Below are 22,241 nucleotides of genomic sequence, written 5' to 3' on the forward strand. Positions count from 1 at the left end.
AAAGAGTGTAACCATTTTGTATCTGTTTAATTTTCACCCAAAAAGGACAAGAAATACATCAACCGTACCGAGTCACAACCGTACGCATAAAATTTTTCACAACCGTACCCAACGTACACTTTTGAAAACATATAATTATTATGACTAAATTGTCCATATAATTATAACGACAAAATTGTCCAAGCAAACACTAATTGCTGGTAAATAACTAAAAATGTTCAACTTTTGAGCAAAATAGCAAACAAAATTATCTATCTATATAGAAGACACAGTTATTATTAAGAAAATTCGAATATGTAAACTTACTTTTGACTCTTTAAAAGCAATGCGCTCTACAGATCATGTTGATGTAAGGCACTGACAAAAAGCAATAATGGAAACTTGTTCGAACTATCATACTTCATCAATCTCCCTTTGGACTCTATATCAAAATCAGAATAGTTTAACTGTTATAACGACTGTCACTACCGTACCCAGGCCAACTGTATCCTACACAAAGATGTTATTATGATATTTTGACACATAATTCTATCATCCCAGTGGAATCAATTTGTTTTGAATGTTTCCACATCACCCACCAACTATTGTTTTTGTACGTGGTTTACGTTTTAATTCTAATGATTTATTCATAAATTTAATAAGAAATAGTTAATAAATAAATGGGCAAATATTAATTAACAATCACAATACAGTACACCTTTCATCTCTATCTACATATAATGATGACGTTAAGTTTCCATACGAAGTATGCAGTTTATTCTTCAATCAGATGTTTGTGAGATTGACAATTTAATTATAGTAACCGTCGGTTACATGACAAACCATATCAAGACATTTTCACGCTTATCAATGCACAATAAATAACCCTCAAGGAATATAACTATTTCCCTTGCAATTCAATCGCATCGAGCGCAAAGTGATTTATTGACATTGCAAAAATTACGACGTTACTTGAACATGTAAATTGTGATTGACTGTTGAACTATAATATATACTTTGTCGTAAATCCTGACGTTAAGTTAGAGATCGATAAGTAACAGTTTTGAAACTAATTGAAAATGTAGTTCGAATCAGTTCACATGGGATCGTGGTCAAAAACCTAACTGACTCTATAGGAATTGGATAAGCTTGGTATTTATTTACACAATGTAATATAATGTAATTTAAACATGTACTTAGATAAATGCTGACACTTCATTTTTGAAACACTTGTACCTTCAACAAAAATGTACTACTAATGACTATTAATAAAATTGTTTAAAACAATATAATCATTTTTGCCCCTCACTATATAAAACCAATTCACTATTTATAAAATAATTAAGTTTGTCTTAATTTAACATAAAAATCAGTTAAAATATTTCTGTCTTTGCTCTGCTGTTTAGAATAGAATACACTGTTTTGCATCGATTCATGATTACTGGTCTCTTCAGAAATAAACAAAAATAATTTCAATATTCATTTTGGCTCAACAATGAAATGATTATATCAACCAACTCAAAACATTTGTATCCACAAAACATAACTGTCTTAAAAGCATTCCCAACCTTCAAATGCCATGCTAGGAATTTATTATCACAAGCCATGCATTCAGCAATTGAAAGCAATATTCCATCACCTATGTGATCTCAGAAGCTATCATAAACGATATTGTTTTTGTAATATCTTATAGATCACATTAAACAATGTCGAACGTTTCAGTTGCATTTTATTTAATTCATGCACCTGGTACAGAAGTTGCATATTTGGGTCAGTGACAACTGGATGGCAGAAAACTATTACTTACAAAGATAGATAGGAATCGTGTTAGAGTGAAGCAAACGATCTTAAGAACAAAGCATTTCGAGATTTAATAAAACAATATTTCACTTACTGAAAGTAACAATAAATAAAGTTATAATTAGTGAAAGACACTATGATCTCATGTGACAACACTTGTAACTCCATTTACCAATGCGTTTGTCATATTACATTTTGTTTTAAATCTTATGATCTATCATTCCGCTTATATTTAAAACACATGATTTGTCGCTAATATTCAAATTATCTTACGATAATTTAATCCTGAAGAATTAGACTCAAAACAAGCGTATACAAATAAATAATGAAGGAGAATCATTCTCAAATTATTGCTTTTATTTAATTGTTAAATTTTTTGTCATATAATTTATATTAAAATTTTGTATGTTTCTTTGCTTGGTTAAGCATAATTTATGATTGTTCTACCGCTAATTTTTAAAAATCGATTTTAATTGCTTGGCCTTAATTAAAGATAATTATCATAAAGTAAGTAGCACTTAAGGCAATTTAAATTTTATTCAGAAATTAAATTAATTACCGCAAAAATATATATTACTTTCCAATATCCAATTATTGATCAATTTATCTATAATTTCAACGAAAAAGTTACACCATTTCAGAATAGTGTCAAGTTCAAAATCAATTAATGTTCATTGACGATAAATTGATTGTTGATCAATAGTACAAAGTCAAGCTGACCTATTTGTTCAACTTCTATATGAAGAAACTATATATAGGAAAATAGTTGATTGAGGATGTAAAGAAGGATTGAGGATTTAGATTAATTTATATTAAGAGTATGTATATGCTCAGACACATTCTATTCACAGTTAAAAGTTCAAGAACTCATATATTTGAAATAGTAATCATTGTAAGAGCAATTTATTTTTTTCACTACTTCTATTATTAAAATATGGATTTCAGTTTTATGCTCAAATAGCATGAGAATTTCAATTTCTCGCATATAAATCTTTATAAAGCAATTAAATAAATAAGGATGTAGGGTCCACCCCGAACAAAAGTAGTTAACTAAAATGCTACTTAAATAATTAAACACAGCGGACGCAGGATTATACCACTTAATTGAGGGGCACAATAATAAAACGCACGCACTGCGTTAACAAACTAATTTAAAACATATTCTCTGTATCATTGTATTGTATTTAAATAGTACTTAATCCATTAAAATGATCATAATATAAATTTATTTTTGTTGATGGGGATAGAATTCGTAAATATAAACAAAGATTTCTAAATCCCTTGCCCCACGAAATATTTTTGTAATTTTAACCCTCCGTCGGTCGGATATTTTTTCACCTTCGAACGGTCGGAAAGGTCTGGCTGGACCACCATTCATTTTACATGCATTTATATGGGATAAATGAGTTTTTGGTGTCTTATGTATTAACGATTATATAAAAAAATCAAGAAATATAAAAAAACGTTGCTTTTTTTGTTAATTTTTCTGTTTTAAATCAATGAAAAACAGTATTTATTTTTTTCGGCGCCTTTGAAATGAATGTGTGCATTACTCATCCGATTTTCAGTGTTTGCGATTACCAATAAGTTTGGTAGGTTTTCAAGGAACTCTCGTCATGAAAATACTAACATTCATGTTACAACACATAACAAAGAATATAAACAACGCAGTTTGAATAGAAAATATCATGAAAAAAGACAAAATACTGGTTTACATATATCAAAAAGCGTATATTTCATACAAAATGTATGGGTGGTCTAGACAGATCTTTCCGACCGTTCGAAGTATAAAAAAGTTAATATCCTTATAATTATCCTTCTGTACATTTTTTCGTCCTGATTTTTTCATTGATCGACAGCTAATGAAATTTTAGAAAAAGTCAAGAAATTTCAAGTCGATAGGATTACTAGAAGTATTTTTTTTTAAATTGAAGTCGAAAAAAGTCTGGCCAGACCACGCCGACCGACGGAGGGTTAAAGATAATATATGTCAGATATGATGGTTCATATATATATATATATATATATATATATATATATATATATATATATTGTTCGTCGCCATACTCCTTTGAAAAAGTTTTATTAAGTCAGACCTAAATTTTCACCCTCCTACAACAAATCTCTGTCATTTTAGTAATCGAATAATTTCTTATTTCGCTTCGAATGAATTGATTCCACTGAAATTTGATCAAAGTATTCTTGTACTAATGGGAAAAACTATGTATAACTTCAAAAATTTATTTTTTGTTAAGATTTGTCTACCTCTAATACTTTCATTCGAATTTTGGAACCAGTTTTTTTTTAATTTATTATACTACAACAAATCTCTATTTTATAGTAGTCATTTTAGTAACCCAATAATATTTATTTGTCCTTTTAGTTTGATGACATATCAATTATCGACTGTTTGTAAATGTTTGCCACTGTATTTTTTTATCTAGATTTTTTCTGAGATTAGATATTTGCGACGGATAGGATGTAATCGATAAAACTAGGCGATCGATTATTGCATAATCACTGATTTGCAGGATTCTCTTATTGTACATATATTTCCCGATGTGCAAACACAGTAGCTGCATAGTTCATAAATGGTTTGCAGAAAGAGCAAAAATATTAAAATCTGAAAATTCAACAGAAAGAAGACTAGGTACCAATCAAATATATGGAAAATCTAAAATTGCCAAAAATTGTTTTACAAATTTAAAAAAATTTAAATTACTTTTCAATATGTTTTCAAGACAATAAAGCAATAATTTCTTTGATTTTTTGTATAAATAAATAGACAAAAAAGATCTTTAAATTTAAATTATTCTTCAAGTTCATAAATCGATATCCTCATCTACCCCACGTGGCTATCCCTTAAACGGGGGTGGTAGGTCGGTTAACCCATTGTTGTTGTTCTGAAACCCACTCTAACTTTGAATGTCGTCATTGGGGTTGCGAGATACTCCTATCCCTAATTTAAATTGAAACATTATCTGCCGGAAGGGTCGCGGTTCGAATCAGCGTGATGTTCTCGGTTTATCTGCGGCCGTGCGGTCGCGAGGGATGCGGCACGGACGGCAAAACGTCAACGGTGGAAGACCGATGGTCACAGAAGATACCAGATGAGGTGCTGATAATAGAATAATGTCATTTCAGGGTGGCAGCATTGTGCAATCAATATTGAGAATGAGGAATGCGAAATTACTTTTGTAAAATGTTCTTTACAGACTTGTATCTTCACAATTTGAACAAGTTACGTATGAAATTTATATGAAAAATTGTATGCATTTATTATAATGTTGATTTCAAAGCTTCAAGAATTTTTCCATATTATATTAATTCATAATTCATCAAGAATTTAATTTTGTTTCATTAATATATTGTAACGACAATAGGCAACGCTAAGATATATACCAAATAGTAGTCATTCCACCCCAAAAAGGGCATCTTAAACTTTAATTCATCATAATATAATAATTAAGTTACAAGTTTATATCAAAATTTTGTCTAAAACTTAGTATTTTGAGGCATATTCATAAGTTAAAAACTATATTAATTCTTAAAATTATAAATAAACACATTGATTGAAAATATATAATGCTTGCGAAATGCCAGAATAAATTGTAAGAAGTGATACCAAGTTAAAGTAGCTGAGAAAATGTAGCCCAGTGTTTCAGAAAACTATACAGAATTATAATAATGCAAATGATTATGCCTGATAACGCATAAAAAATTCTAAAAAATACTAGATTTCTATACATTAATTATTATTATTATATTTCTGAGCACTTAATAGTCATTCATATTCGAATATGAATAAAATAATATAAATACTTATATATCTTTTTTGAAATTAATCAACTGGTACATTAGTATGTGAGGCCATTATAAAAAAATAAATTTGATGAGATGGTGATTTTTAAATTCAAACTAGTGGGGTGTATGGCATCATGCCTTAAGGCAAATTGCTGGAACTTCCCGTACCGTAACGAAATGTTCGAAGAATATTAAATGTTTTCAAATAGATTATTATAAATAAATACTGTAACATTGTCTAATATTTATAAGAATTATATGAACTGAATTGCAAAGTTGAAATTATTTGTTTAAAGTATATTAGAACTTCAGTCAGAATTAAAATTAAAATCTGAATTATTTTCAATACACAAAAAAACAATTTTTTTTGAAAAAAAAATTGAAAAAAAAAATGTAAAACAATTTTTTTTCCAAAATCAATTATTTTGTTAAAACAAGCAGAAAGTTCTTTGAATCATTTAAATCGGACGCTTAATTCTCTCAAAAACTGCCATTTTTGCACATTTAGCTCTGTATCTTCGAAATGGATGGACCTCTGACTATGCCAAAAACTAATCATCTCTTCTCCCAATCATTACAAATTGAATGTTTTTTAGATCATTCAAATTGGATGCTTCTGTTCTCTCAAAAACTCGATTTCTATTTTCTTCACTCTTTGCTCTGGACCGTAACTGCTGGACCTGCCTTTGCCAAAAACTAATCAGCACATCTCCCTATCAATAGAAATCGAATGTTTTTTTTAACCATTCAAATCGGTTGATCCGTGCGCCCGAAAACGTGACTGGAAAATTGTATCCATACATACTTACACACACACACACATCCATTTTTTCTGAGGTATGCCAAAATGTTCAGAAACCTTCAAAACGTCGAGATATGTAAACATTTTCAATTTCGATTTTTGGACGATTACAATAGTTTACCCTACGGGAAGTTAATAATATAAAGTAAATGAGCCAGAAAGACAAATACTTCAATCACCTGTAAATAGCACCTGTTATCAAAGCTCTATCAAGTCAACAAGGTGGGTTGCCATATCACTAATTACAACACAAAACACATCAAGAGATAACCACGGGTTCAAAACATGACCCTTTTTAGATGATTCCATATCTCGACTAATGTTCTAAATTCGGACCCCGGTGGAGAAGAAAACTATACTTAAGCATGCAAATGTACGGCAGTCCGCGTTCGCCCACTATCGCTGCCCGTTTATCGCAAACCCGTGACATATAAGGGTACCCATAAATGATAATAGTGTTTTGAATTGTAATAAGTATAGTTGTATGCACCTCATATGAAATTTATGCGGTTACGCGAGCGGTTACATTATCTTACGATTTATATTTAAACTTGACCTTACTTCAACCGCACGCGCTTTGTGTAGAACAAATGGTCCGACGAATGGATCAGCCATGAGGATATACGAGATAATTCTTAATAATAATATATTGCGATAATTAAAAGCTGTAAAAGCAAATATAGTATTCAGTAAAATATCTAAAAGATAAAAAAAAGTTGTAAAAGTATAAATTATGATTTAAATCAACATAGATGTATCTTACCAATTATATCTAATACAATATTCAAAAATCGTCAGAGTGAACACAGGCCAAACTGAAATATTAGCATCAATGTCACGCATGAACGCGACAATCAGCAGCAACAGTTCCATGCGGAACTTAAACATCGACAAATTAAGTTATCAACGCGTTCGCACCGTTGACCAACGAACGCCCCATCAATGCACCAGAGCTGTCCACACTGATTTACAATTTCAGAGATCATAGATACACTTTAAAATTTATTTATTTAGTTCGAAATCAACATTTTCTTTGTGATATGTTTAAAACAATTATATTATAGTTACATTTTTCCTTACTAGTCCTTTTCCTTACTTATTAGTTTTACTAATCCATTTAAAAAAAATCAAATATCAGAATTTTCTCATTTCGATTTTAAGAATTCGCAAGCAAAGCCACAAAAATTAAGTTTGCAGCTGCATAGCAAATACATAGCATTTTCACAGTTTTCAGCACCAAGAAGGATAACACAGCGTTGTCATAGTAACGCTAGGTTATCGTCTATTTCAATGGAGAATTGGCTCTATATGTGAATAGTTTCATCATCTGATATAATATACAACTGTACTATATTGTTTTATTAATATTCTTTAACATCTTCGTTAATTATTACTATTTTCACACATATATTTTTCAAATACCTTATATTGCAATGGATACCTGAATTGCCATAGACTAGTTTTCAATAGATATTTATTACTTGTTAATATGTGAGAAGCCAAAACTAATATTTAATTTTATTGATTATGTTTTGATACTTATTTATCAATAAGTAAAAATCAAACAAATAAAGTTAGCAATATCTTTCAAAATCAATATCTCAGATCTGCATACGATTTCAAGTGCTTTGTGACATTGCTGCAAAGATTAAAAAATATGAAAAAAGGTAAAAATAAATATACAGAAATCAGAGAGAGAAAAGATTAATTATGTAATATTTGTTATTTGCCCATATTAATTCGCATATATAAGACTATAAACGTTTACTATAAAGATCTTAATTAATAGTTAAGACCTGTTATCGTTCAATTAATTAATAATTAGTTAAGGTTTAGATCTAAAACGACATAGCGATCTTAAGATATAAACTTCTGGTTTGACATATCAACGATTTTATGTAAGCGCGCGTAGCCATTTAATTAGTTTTAATTACAATTTGATGAACAAGTTTTCTGTACCAAGATGTTAAAGATACTGAAAATAATTATATGTATTTTTAATAAAATATGATACAGAAATGATATATGAACAAAAGATGTAATACGATTCGTTGAGATAGAACATTATAATTTTAACACGTTGATCGCCAAGTCAGTCATATATGTCTGACGCCATCAAGTTCCACACGAGAAAAATAGTCATATGTGAGAGACATAAACAATAATGTTTTTCCAGGAATTTTGGTAAAAAAAAATTGTTTGATACATTAAGTTTTCTTGATACATTATAACTAAATCATCTAATACAGTTACTAAGACCCAAGTGAAAAAAATTCTGATATTCTCGTGTTAGAAATGTGACGAATTATAATAAAATTTAATTAAGTATTATTGTGCAAACATCCTTTCCAAATGGTGTAGTCTTCAACAACTATTTTGATTTTGATTCTAAATCTTTTGCATTTTATTCTATACTAATAAAATGATGACAGGCGTTAAAATATATATATAATATAATATATATATATATATATATATATATATATATATTAGGGTGGTCCTTAAAATGGTCATTTTCGAATTTCCTTGCTCCCAGGGGCTCAAATGGTTCCAAATTGATAAAAAACAATTCTCTGAAAATTTTAGCTCTTAATATTAACGTTTAGATAGAGCGCAATTCAATCAAAGTTTGTATGGAAAGAGCATGGAATTTTTTTTGAAAATTAAAAAAAAATGTTTTAGGTATAACTTAGCGACAAATGAATGAGTTTTATTCATTCATTTGTTCGCTAAATTACATTTAAAAACATTTTTTAAATTTTTGAAAATTTTTCCATGCTATTTCCATACAAAACTTTGATTGAATTGCGCTCTATCTAAACGTTAATATTAAGAGCTAAAATTTTCAGAGAATTGTTTTTTATCAATTTGGAACCATTTGAGCCCCTGGGAGCAAGGAAATTCGAAAATGACCATTTTAAGGACCACCCTAATATATATATATATATATATATATATATATATATTATTAACTTCCCGTAGGGTAAGTGCTAAAATCAAAGATCAAAATTTTTGTATATCGTTTCAGAGGTTTCTTAACATTATCTTAGAAAGAATAGATGGCTGTGCGTGTATATATGTACGTGTGAAAAAATGGAGCATCCGATTCGAATGATTCAAAAAAAATTTTGCTTGTGTTGACAGTGTGAAGAGATGATTATGTTTTAGGGCAGGAAAAAAAAATATTTCGAAATCTCATTTTTTTCAAACATTGATAATTATTTTAATTTTAATTTTAATTCTAGCTAAAATTGTAAAGCTCATTTATATATATACTTGAATTAAATAATTTTAACTTAGCCATTCAGTTTATATAATTCTTAGAAATATTAAATAAGGTCTTTTAGCTCTAACTCTAACGTTTACGTAAACATTTACAAATGTTGTCGTACAATTGATGAGATGTTATATTTAGTCGATAAGACGCGAATAACAAAAGTTACAGTATTTATAATAATCTATTTGAAAACATTTAAAATTCTTCGATTATTTTATTACGGTACGAATGGTTTCAACAATTTGCCCTAAGACCCGATAAAAATTAAAAATTTCGGTTTTCAATCCTCCCCTGGTTGGTACAAATCACAACGGCTCTGATTAAAATTCCTAAACAGCCCGTGCCACGGTTCGACACCTCGTTCACTAACGAGCTTGACCGATACCGAAACGCCAGCGGGCGACACAGCGGTCACATTACGTGTATATACTTGGCACCGCGATGGTGGAAATTGGCAAAACTGATATGACCTGATTTTTTGACGATTTTTTTGCTGTCGATTGGTGCAAACTAAAATTTTTTTGCTCTTTCCGTTCTCGAGATAAATGGGTGGGGCCAAATTCGGTGCTAACTATATATATAGTCAGCACCGACCCCTTTAAAAATGCAAAAAAATTAAAATTTCTTTTTACTATCGTTATCAGTGATTTTTTTGCTGTCGAATGATGCAATTAATTTTTGGAAAAGTTTTGCCCATCATAGATTTTCACGCATAGAAAAATTCCCATTTTTGCCAATTTAAAAAAATTGACAAATTTGAAAATGCCCAATTTTTTTGCTCGCTTACTTAAATATAAAACAAAAAAAAAATTTCAAAAAATTTATTTGTTTACCCCTTTTCAGAGGGGTTGCCAATTTTTTGGGGTGTCCACAGGTCACTTTTTCAAAAATTTAAAAATTGTTTCGGAATCTGTGATTTTTTTGCTCTGCGATACAAAAAAGAAAAATTAAAAAAAAAAAATTTTAATTTTGATTTTTTTCGTAGCATAAAAACGAATAGTTTGCGTCCATAAGTACTATGTAGTATACGATGCTTTTCAATTTATTTACTTACCCCCAAAACAGACTTAATGAATCAATTAGTCAACAATATTTCAGTAATTTCAGTAAATAAATAATGCGTCTTTGGCCACCCGCCGACGAGAGACTCTACGGCGTAGAGGTCTCTACGCACTGGGTCTCTCGATGATGAGCGAGTGAGAAGGCTATACGCCATTGTGCGAGTGAGACGGCTATATATATGCACCGCGATTCCTGTTACATTTTAACAAATTTATATAAAAATTGTATGAAACTATTAATTCCTGTCGAGCACATATTTTTGTAAAGGTATTGTTGATGATTTTGTTGGAAAAAAATAAGCATATTTAAAGCGGATTGCAATTCGTTTTCATACTACGAAAAAAATCAAAATTAAAACTTATTTTTTTTAATTTTTCTTTTTTGTATCGCAGAGCAAAAAAATCACAGATTCCGAAACAATTTTTAAATCTTTGAAAAAGTGACGTGTGGACACCCCAAAAAATTGGCAACCCCTCTGAAAAGGGGTGAAAAAAAAATTTTTTTGAAAAAATTTTTTTTGTTTTATATTTAAGTAAGCGAGCAAAAAAATTGGGCATTTTCAAATTTGTCAATTTTTTTAAATTGGCAAAAATGGGAATTTTCCTATGTGTGAAAATCTATGATGGGCAAAACTTTTCCAAAAATTAATTGCATCATTCGACAGCAAAAAAATCACTGATAACGATAGTAAAAAGAAATTTAATTTTTTTTGCATTTTTAAAGGGGTCGGTGCTGACTATATATATAGTTAGCACCGAATTTGGCCCCACCCATTTATCTCGAGAACGGAGAGAGCAAAAAAATTTTAGTTTGCACCAATCGACAGCAAAAAAATCGTCAAAAAATCAGGTCATATCAGTTTTGCCAATTTCCATCATCGCGGTGCCAAGTATATACACGTGGTCACATTTGCATCCGACAACAAAACGGGGGACAATGTGCGATGTCCCGCCTGCTCCCGCCGTGCTCCCGCAATCAGTTAGCCGAGCTTTTCGATGAATATGGATATTATTCGACTGTGATATGGATATTCGGATACCTCTTTCATAGACAAACGGCTTGGGATACAAATTAATTAATTCAATCGGACTAAAACTGAAGAATTTTACTGAGTGAAAATAGTTTTATAAGATGAGTAAGAAAAATTAATGTTGAGAATTGGCCACTGTTAAGATTTATTTTTTATTTTTTGAGATAATATCTTTTATTGTACTTCTTATAATTTGTTATTAAAAAACACATACAGCTCTAAATTTTCACCCTCTCACCCCAGACCGCCCAGTTCGTAATAATCATTTAGTAAATATTTTTCATTTAATTTTAATTCAAACTTTCTTGTGCTTATGGAAAACTTAAATATTACTTCAAAAACAATTTTTTTTATAAAGAGTTTTCCACCCCTACCATTCTCCCATTACAAATATTTTCCGATGCGCACAAATTGTACATAGTTCCTGAACGGTTTGCATAAAGACCAATTTTAGCTGAAGATTCTGATGAGAGGTAACTAGGTATATAAATCTATGGCAAAGCTGTAAATTTTTACACATAGTTATTGAAATCTCACTCGATTCGCTATACATGCCATGATTCATTCATTATTTCGGATTTTGCTACGTAATTAAAAAATTAGTAAATTAACGTAAAGCACGGTAATGATATATTAAAATCTTGTACCTCCAAATGCGCCGATTCAATAAAATCCGCTTCAGAATAGGCACTTGCAATGACAAATAATACATTTTAAAAACATTTATATGTGGGTTGCTTTGCAGTAGATAAACTATCCATATATTTTGTTAGCTGCCCCTTGCACTTACATACCACATGTTAAACCTGGCTAAACAAACTTTGCCAGGTCAGCTAGTATACATATTATAATTTCAAATAAACACAATAATATAATTTTTAGCTTCCTCAAACATAATTTCATTAATTCCGTTCTGTTGATGTACAATAATTTAGAAACAACAGAGTTAATTTTGTTCTTCCCAGTTGTTAATTATTAGTATTTTCCCTTTATCTTCCCATTTTGTTTGTAGCACAAGGAGAATAATTGGTTGAAAAGTTTGTAAAAGCTGTCCGTCTAATCTTAGTCTGGTTGTCAAGAAAATCAGACAAAAAGTTTTGGCAAACTCTTGTAATTTATACAAATGAGAGGACAATATGTATTCTAACCGAGATCGCGTAGCCGCTGTTGTTCGTAACAAAATGTTTTTAATCTAGAAACATAAATAATAATAGTGGGAAAGAATAATTTGGATCTAGAAAAAAATAGAAGTTTTGATTTAACTACTTATTTAGAAGAATATCACAGCTGACTTTCTAATTGTAAATTACCCAAAAAACATTTTCATCAATAGATTTCCCATACAATTAAGTATATACTAGACAGTTTGATTCAACAACATTACTATAATTAAATCTGACAAAATACCTAAAATGACATAAAACGTGACACGCGTTCCAACACATTGTTGTAAGTCGAATCCGGAACAAAATAAACGTCTGGCATGATTTGCACTTTATTTAACCATTGTACTGTCCCACAAATTATACGTGGCCCCACCAAAAATACAGAGAACCATGTGTTACTGGCGTCGTAATGTTTTCACGTATAATAAAAATATATAACTTCCGTAAAAAGACACTGGGCGCGCGTTCACATCGGCGAGGGTGAATTCGGGTCTATCTTTCGGTGATTCGCACTTAGAAAGAGATTGAGAGAGAAATACAGAATCAGACATAGTAACTAAAAGAAAGTATTGTCAACGATGTTTTAGTGAAAATAAACTATGAGGGCATATTGCAATCACATAAAAAAAGTATTGAAAACATTTTAATAATTAGGTGGTCACAGAAAAAAATAGGTTCTTCTAACATTATGAGAAAAAACAAATAATAATTATTATTTTCAATTATGGAATTAAACTTAATATGAAGCGTTAATATATTATTATATCATTTATAAGATATTATCAATAATCTATCTTATTAAACATTAATCACATGAAGTTATAAAACCAGCACTCGCATATATAAAACAATCGTTTAATCCAAACACAAGTAGAGAAATGTGTATTCAAATTATTACCTAAACTATTTCGTCTCTGTTTATTCTTTCTTTCGAGAAAAATTCATATTTTCATTGTCACCGCGACATGCTGTCTGCTTTCGCTAATACAGAAATTATGCGAGAAATCACAAGGCCCATGTGGGTTCAGTATTATATCCAACACATGCCGCCACAGATTAGTTTTTGCATAAATCGCAACAGGAGACTGTTTTAATAAAGTATATTTCACATCAGTCAGGATTTGAAATTGATAAAAAGTCATTTAAAAGTCGTTTTTGCTTGAAAATCTAAATCTAGGTATAAAAATAGGTGTTCCTCGTTGTTCCATTAATTAGTGATTTTTAATATTTTTCTTGATTATATATTCATTAATTCAGATTTTATTAAGAACATTGTATAAGATAAAAGGTTATGTTATAAAATGAGCTAATGAGAAAAGTTTTTGAATAATCCAAAAAAGCTGATCTGTGCTCTCGAAAAGGTGGATGTAAAATTGTATCCATACGTATATATATACACACACGCATACACGCATAGTCCCGCGATCTTCGGAAAGAAGAAGACCAAATGGCAATAATTAGAAAAGAAGTATTATTTCAAAGCGAGAATTATAGCATTCTAGATCCTTCCCCATAAAGTAATTATATTCACGCGATATTGAGTCCGAAATACCGTGACAAAAGACCCAGTCTGGGATGCATAAACGCATTTTGTTTGCTACTAAACACACACACATGCGAACATCAATTTTTTCTAAGGTATGCCAAAATAAAAGCCTTTGAAACGTAGAGATATGCAAAAGGTTTAAAAAGTTATGTTAGAAAATAAGTTAATAACAGAATTTTTACATTTAGAGAAAAAATAATCAGTTTGATTAATTACGAATTGCTCAAATTGATATCGTTGAAGTGTGAAAGTATCTCAATACCACGATGCGTCAAGCCGAGCAATTATTAGGCAATCATCGTGTTTTCGTCGTTTCTAAAACGTGTATCAACGTGGGTGCACACTTGTACAATGACATAGAACTGTAATTATTTGTAATCACTAATTAATTACAACACTGAGAGACTTTTGCTGTGCCATATTTGGATGCAGAAGTTATACATGTTCGTCTCTATTTTCGTTTCCAAGGCGAGAACGATTTCTTAATAAATATAGTGAATTGAGTTAATCTTTAATTGAAATATATTTAATCCGTAAAAAGCAAACGTAAAAATATCTGTAATCCGTAAAAGAAAGTTGTTTTATATACATTTGTGGTTTATAAAAATAACCATTACCACACAGCTACTTTATATTACCTTAACTAAGTAAAACGGAAAAAAATGTAAAATTAAAATAATATATAATTTTTGAAAATTATACCTCACTTGTGTCTTGTTTAAATAAAATATTTAATTTAACTATGATATCATCAACCAAATGAAATTAGAATTACGGGGTCTCGTCACCAATATAGGTGCAATGATTATCTATATCATTATTTCTGCGGGCTCGCCCGTAGGTAAGCGGTTAAGAGCGACGGGACTTGTTTCAGAGGTCCCGGGTTCGATACCCACTTCGAACAGCCTGTTGTTAGGCAACATTGACAACGATTTTCACTTGGAAATATAGATAGCAATATGTTTCCAAGTGAAAATAGCCCTCACCCGGCATTGTTGCACCATACTTGCCCTATTACAGAGATTGTAATAAAAATTTATCATACAGAGATGTGAAAACTGTTTGGGTTGCCATCTGTAATAAAACAAACGTAGTTTGTAAGATCTTACTCACAACAGCTCATAGAACCCATTGGTTCTGATTGCTGTTCAAATAAAATTATAAAAAGAAGCAAAAAAAATTTTTCTGCAATTAAGTTACTCATACATAAAGTATCGCTTTTAATCCATATTACGATCGATAGATTTTATATAGTTCTACTAAAACATAGTCGACAAATTTTATTGAAAAGTTGTTGCATCCAATATAATACAATGATCTTTTATTTTTAGTTAAAGGTATTTTTGTAACATTATTTGGTTAAAAATGGACTAACATTAGTTGTACATCCATTATTAAATTCATCTAAAACGTTTTGAAATTAGTGTAGAAATCGTTTTATATATCGGTCAAACAAATTTTAACCAGAATTACGTCCTCGTCATTATGCGAATCCACGTAAACAACGTCTTGAAATTTGCTCAAGAAATTCACCACTCATCTCCGCAAACAAATCAGATAATATCCTACTACACATTCGACTCGAACTAATTTTGCTAATTTGCAATATAATGTAGTAGAAGTAGCGTTACTACCCTGAGGGTGTTCTATTCGGTATTAAAACAATTAGTGTGTGACTTCCACTCAGTCATAATGCATCATGATGCGAGAATGAGCGCCGAGCGCGACCGCCTAGCCGCGATTAACCGCAAGGGACCGCATGTCGACGGGTTGGGTACCCTCGGGCGACGCGACTAACTGCGGTGGACCGATGCAAACACAACCCACTCGTTTACTGGAAGCTGTGCGGGAATAAATGTTTTCAAAACTGTTCGGGGATATACTTAAGATGATTTAAAAAACTGTAAACAGTGGATTTTTAATGTATTTCTGTAAATTTAGTATTACTTATATGAGATTCTATATAAGGTCCGCGTGTAAGGTCCATCAATATCATCTCAAAAACGAGTAATGTGTGGATTTTTATAACGACACTATTTTGAAGTAGAGCAAGAATTATGTATAATAAGTCATCGCCTTAAATCGAGCGACAACTTCCATAGAAATCTTGTATCCAGTGCGATTTTTATTAAGGAATTTTCCCAAAAATATGTATTACAAACAGAAAATTTATCTCATTTGTAATGATTGTAATTCAAGAAACAATAATTTATATAAGTATTTTTATATAAGATTCTACATAGAGTGAAGAGAAGCTTAAAGGTCCGCGGGTAAAGAGGTCCATCACTATCATCTCAAAAACGAGTAATGTGTGGATTTTCATACCGACACTATTTTGAAGTAGAGCAAGAATTATGTATAATAAGTCATCGCCTTAAATCAAGCGACAATTTTCATACAAATCTTGTATCCAGTGCGATCTTTATTAAGGAATTTTTCCCAAAAATATGTATTACAAACAGAAGGTGCATTTATTAACTTCCCGTAGGGTGAGTTATTGTAATCGTCCAAAAATCGAAATTGAAAATATTTGCATTTTTCGACGTTCTGAAGGTTTCTGAACATTTTGGCATACCTCAGAAAAAATGGGTGTGTGTGTATGTATGTATGGATACAAATTTGCGGCCACGTTTTCGGGCGCACGGATCAACCGATTTCAATGGTTCAAAAATTTGATTCCTATTGATAGGGAGATGTGCTGATTAGTTTTTGGCAAAGTTACGGAGATTAAGAGCAAAGAGTGCAGAAAATAGAAATCGAGTTTTTGAGAGAACGGAGCATCCAATTTGAATGATCTAAAAAACATTCAATTAGTAATGATTGGAAAAAGTAGTTATTAGTTTGTGGCAAAGGCAGGCCCAGCCATTTCGAAGATACAGAGCTAAATGTGCAAAAAATAGCAATTTTTGAGAGAACTAAGCGTCCGATTTAAATGATTCAAAAAACTTTCTGCTTGTTTTAACAAAACAATTGATTTTGTAAAAAAATTTTGTTTGTATATCGAAAATAATTCAGATTTTATTTATAATTCTGACTAAAGTTGTAATATACTTTAAACAAATAATTTGAACTTTGCAATTCAGTTTATATAATTCTTATAAATGTTAAACAATTTATATTAATCTATTTGAAAACATTTATTATTCCTCGAATATTTCGTTACGGTACGGGAAGTTCCAGCAATTTGCCTTATGGCACGATGCCATACACCCCACTAGTTTTATTTGTAATGACTGTATTTCAAGAAACAATGAGTCTCATTATAATAACTATCGCATGAAGTAGTAAAAGTTGTTTTTTTTGTTCATTATGTTTTAAAATAAGTCTTTAGATTATGATTAGGGGCATGAAAATAGAAGGCTAGTGAATTTATAAGATTATAATGAGCATACAGTTATATAATTAGTAAGTATAGTTTTTACTATTTTTTTTAGTTTAGTAGACCAACAATAATTATGAATCAATCGTTTAATGTGATGGACATACATATTGTCTATAAAATTTGAATGATCCAACTAAATTGAATTCCTAAATATTCGGTGTATTATTTCTTTTATCCCAAAAATTTTGAGAAGTCCTGCTTTCCGTAAGTGAAATGCTAATAACCATCAAAGCTTACCTCGGGCCACAGTGTTAATTTTATTACGAACTTGTCATGACCCAAGTGCGGCTTAGATAGTAACAAGTCTTGATCCTCTTGAGATTCATTACTGAAATATTACACGATTCTCCTTATATATAATCATAATTAAATTTAATTACCTTATAAATAATTAATTATAAGGTAGCGGTCGTATTAATAAAATATTACCATTTTGGTAATGTTTGGCCCTAAAAATAATTACTATAATATAAATTATAGTACATGAATATAAGTTTTTTGGATTTTATGGATAGAAGAAAGTAATTCCTAGTTCATAATGTCATTCATAAAAAAATGCGTCACTTCATTTGCAATAGTATATTAAATTAGACTTGTAACATGTATTGGTTAGACATGAATTATAAATGTATGTATGCATTTTATAAAACTATTAAAATTCAATCGTCTACCCATCAAGTACCCATTTATATGGAAGCATTTGTAAATACAAAGTAGTTGCAGCATGTCTTATCAGTTCATCATCAGTTATGTTAATTAAAAATCATTTTGATAATAATTAAGCATAAATTTTAAATATGTGGCGTGATAATTATAAAGTTGATTTGATTACTTGCACGCACAACTTTAATAAGACAGCTGATGGTCATATTTTTAAAAGACATATAAACACATTTTATATAGAGGTAGCACAAATTGTAATAAAAATATTTATAAAATTAATAATTTATTCAATATGAAACAAAAATATTAAATTTGGTATATAATTTGATATGAACTTGAAATCTGCATCTAGATATATTTTTCACTATTATTGTTTAATTTGCCTAAATACTTTGGACATAAAATGAGGTACATTTCAGGAATTTTCTATTATCAAAAGATTCAACTGCTTGATTACATAGCATTTCTAACCAATTATTTCTTTAAGATATCCACAAGCCCTTTCACTATCATTATTTAGAAAATGTGTGATATTGATTTATGTTAAAATAACGTTTACCGTCGCGATAAAATCCTCATAAAATTACTCCATAGAAATTTATTGGCGTTGCGTGCGTAATAAATAATAAATTTTATTTCAAAACATATCAAGTGAACACTCTTTTTAGGTTAACTATATTCTTTTTCATTATTTATCGATAATTAATTTGGTAAATCATTTATGCAATAATTAAAAGCAACTGAATGATTTCATTTCTAAAAATATCTTAAGAATTGTAATTTTTAGAGATTTTGGACACTCATTTATATGAAATATAATTCAAACATTATGTCAGAATCTTCTGTCTAAAATATAAAATAATTTATGTGTATAATATAGACTGACCTTTGGCTCTGTCAAGTCAAAACAGCAAGAATAAGTATCATTACGTGATCTAGAGAAACATCACTTATGTCTCATTATAATAGACCTAAAACACGACATCAGTTACATATGTCATTGTATGACGTATCAAAATATTAGATCAAGGGTCACCAATGTGCGTGTATTGAAAGAAATAGAAATTGTTTTATTATAACTTACACAATCTAAAATGGAACTAAAATTGTAAAGTAATACTCGTTCATATTCGAAAATTAAAATAGCAATAATAAGAAAAACAATCTAGACTCGGATTTTACATTTTATAGCAATTCTAGTTCATTGATTGGCCAAAAATAATTTTTAACTAATTGAATTAATTACTTTTATAATAGTCCCTATATAGACAAGGCTTTGGGAATTAACTCTAGAAATAATTTTAATTGCTTAACTATAATTGTCCTGCTCATAATCCTAAAAAGTCGCGACGAATTTAAATAAACATCTAAAATTATTTACAAAGAATATATTAAATAATATTCCGTACTTAGCAGTGATCGTTGTAAGGAACGGCCTTTTAAAAGGTATGCATTTACATGCAAATGTAAAAGACATAACGTTTATCTTGTGAGAAAATTTGTTCGTGACATTGATCGTTTTACCTATTTGCCAAAGCAAAGCGAATGCGAATGCCCTGGACGCGTCTTTGAAGGCAGGACACGCAGCCGGAGGATCTACGTCCACTTTCTGAATAGGCGATTTCTAGACAAATGCCGACAGAATACTTGAATATGTTTCATAGATCAAAATTAGAAATTAGATATTCACAGAATATAGTGTAAACTTACAAAAAATGTTCATTTTTTCAAGTTTTCAATTGGATGTCATCATTTGGTAATTGATGAAATCAATCAGAAATGTTCTGGACACGTTCCAAAATTATATGTTTAAATAAAGTTTATATACCAAAAAATTAAAATTAACTAGTGGGACGCATGGCATCGTGCCTTAAGGCAAATTGCTGGAACTTCCCGTACCAAAATTTTTTTTTTTTTAAAATTAACATTTTTGAAAAAAAATTACTCTGCAAAATTAGATTTTTGAGAAACTATAATTTTTTGACAAAAATTTACTTTTTTTTAAAAAAAAGACTTTTTGAAGAAAAGTGTATTTTGAAATATTTTGGAAATCCTAAACTTTTTTTCAAAGCAATCGTACTGCTTTAATTGCATAGAGACGAAATATCGAAGCGCGTAAGCGCCGCGACGCCGTCTAACGGATAAGCATTGGTACGGAACCCGTAGGAATGAAAACAAAATTTATACTTATTGTTAAAATCTCTATAAAATATCTGATAATTTGATGTGCATATGTCTAATGATCATTTTTGACCGCCAGATGGCATTTTTTTTCCTTTTTTTATTAGATCTCCGAAACCGCTAGACCTGCCTTCATGAAAATTTGGTCAGTTCTTCACCTTGTCACAAGTAAAATGTTTTTTTGAATTATTAAAATTGGACGCTCCATTCTCTTAAAAAACTGAGTTACCATTTTTGGCACTTTTTGCCCCGTATCTTCGAAACGGCTAGACCTGCCTTCGCCAAAAACTAATTAGCACATCTCCTTATAAATACGAATCGAATGTTTTTTGAATTATTCAAATCGCTTCATCCGTGTTCCCGGAATCGTCGACGAAAATTTGTATCCACACACACACACACACACATACATCCATTTTTTCTAAGGTATGTCAAAATGTTCAGGTTTTGAAACGTAGATATATAAAAATTTTCATTTTCGATTTTTTTGCGATTGCTATAACTTGCCCTACGGGAAGTTAATAAAAAAAAACTATTTGAATCATTCAAATCGAATGCTTATTTCTTTCAAAAACTGCCATTTTTTGTGCATTTAGCTCTATATCTTTAAAAGCAAAGGCTTGACCTGCCTTTGCCAAAAACTAATCACCACTTCTCCCAATCATTACAAATTAAATGTTTTTTGGAGCATTCAAATCAGACAATCCATTCTCTCAAAAACTCAATTTCTATTTTCTGCACTCTTTGCAAAACAAATTAGCACATCTCCCTATCAATAGGAATCGAATTTTTCCTATTATCGTTTCTTTCACTTTCCTTAATAGTTGCTTATAATGAAATGATATAATTCACTTCAATTTTACAATTTTTCCAATATAAAGTATCACAGGAACAAATGTGGACTTCATACATTAAGTGCACCAAAAATTGCAATTATACCAAAGTATGCCTATTATTTCTTATGTTTGTATACCCATGTAATAAGCTAATAATAATAGAGTAAGCTCAATTATTAACAATTGATAGCATAATCTCCTATATTTCTTTTAATGTGACCTAATAACAATAGTCAACATATTCAAAATTTGACCATTATTTAATGGCACATTACAAATGAACTAGTAACTTCGCTTAACAAACTATATTACATTGTATGTATATCATACTACAAAAAATTAATGTTTTCCGGCACCATATGCAACTCAAAACCGTGTCCAATTTTCATCGTCATATTTGGTCGCAAAATTGTATTTTTGCATCGCATCTAAAACTAGAGGGTTCGCGGTAAACCAATGCTCCATTGTACGGTGGTCTGGATGCACAATAGTAATATAATATTTGATTTCTATGATTATTATTATAAGGCGCGAGGGGTTGGCTGGAAACGCGGGTGAATAGAAATATTATCCAGGACGAACCATGTGTTCTTCGCGTAGGGTTGTCTAATTCAAATCTATAGAAGGCATTCATTCAGTTGCACATTGACGTCAGAGTTAACAATCATATGATGTAATATTAAATTCAAAGTCGCGTTTTGAAAATGCTCTCA

At 30.2% G+C, this 22,241-nt stretch overlaps 1 protein-coding gene across 1 annotated transcript in view; it reads right to left on the reverse strand.

Annotated features, from left to right (window-relative positions):
- LOC113363942 (COUP transcription factor 2-like) overlaps positions 1–22,241 on the reverse strand; it is a 134,016-nt gene that overhangs the window by 67,696 nt on the left and 44,079 nt on the right.

This window comes from Ctenocephalides felis, unplaced genomic scaffold, assembly GCF_003426905.1.
Source record: "Ctenocephalides felis isolate EL2017-DRISC unplaced genomic scaffold, ASM342690v1 CF-g0.4_SCAFFOLD_00845, whole genome shotgun sequence".
NCBI classification, from domain to species: domain Eukaryota; kingdom Metazoa; phylum Arthropoda; class Insecta; order Siphonaptera; family Pulicidae; genus Ctenocephalides; species Ctenocephalides felis.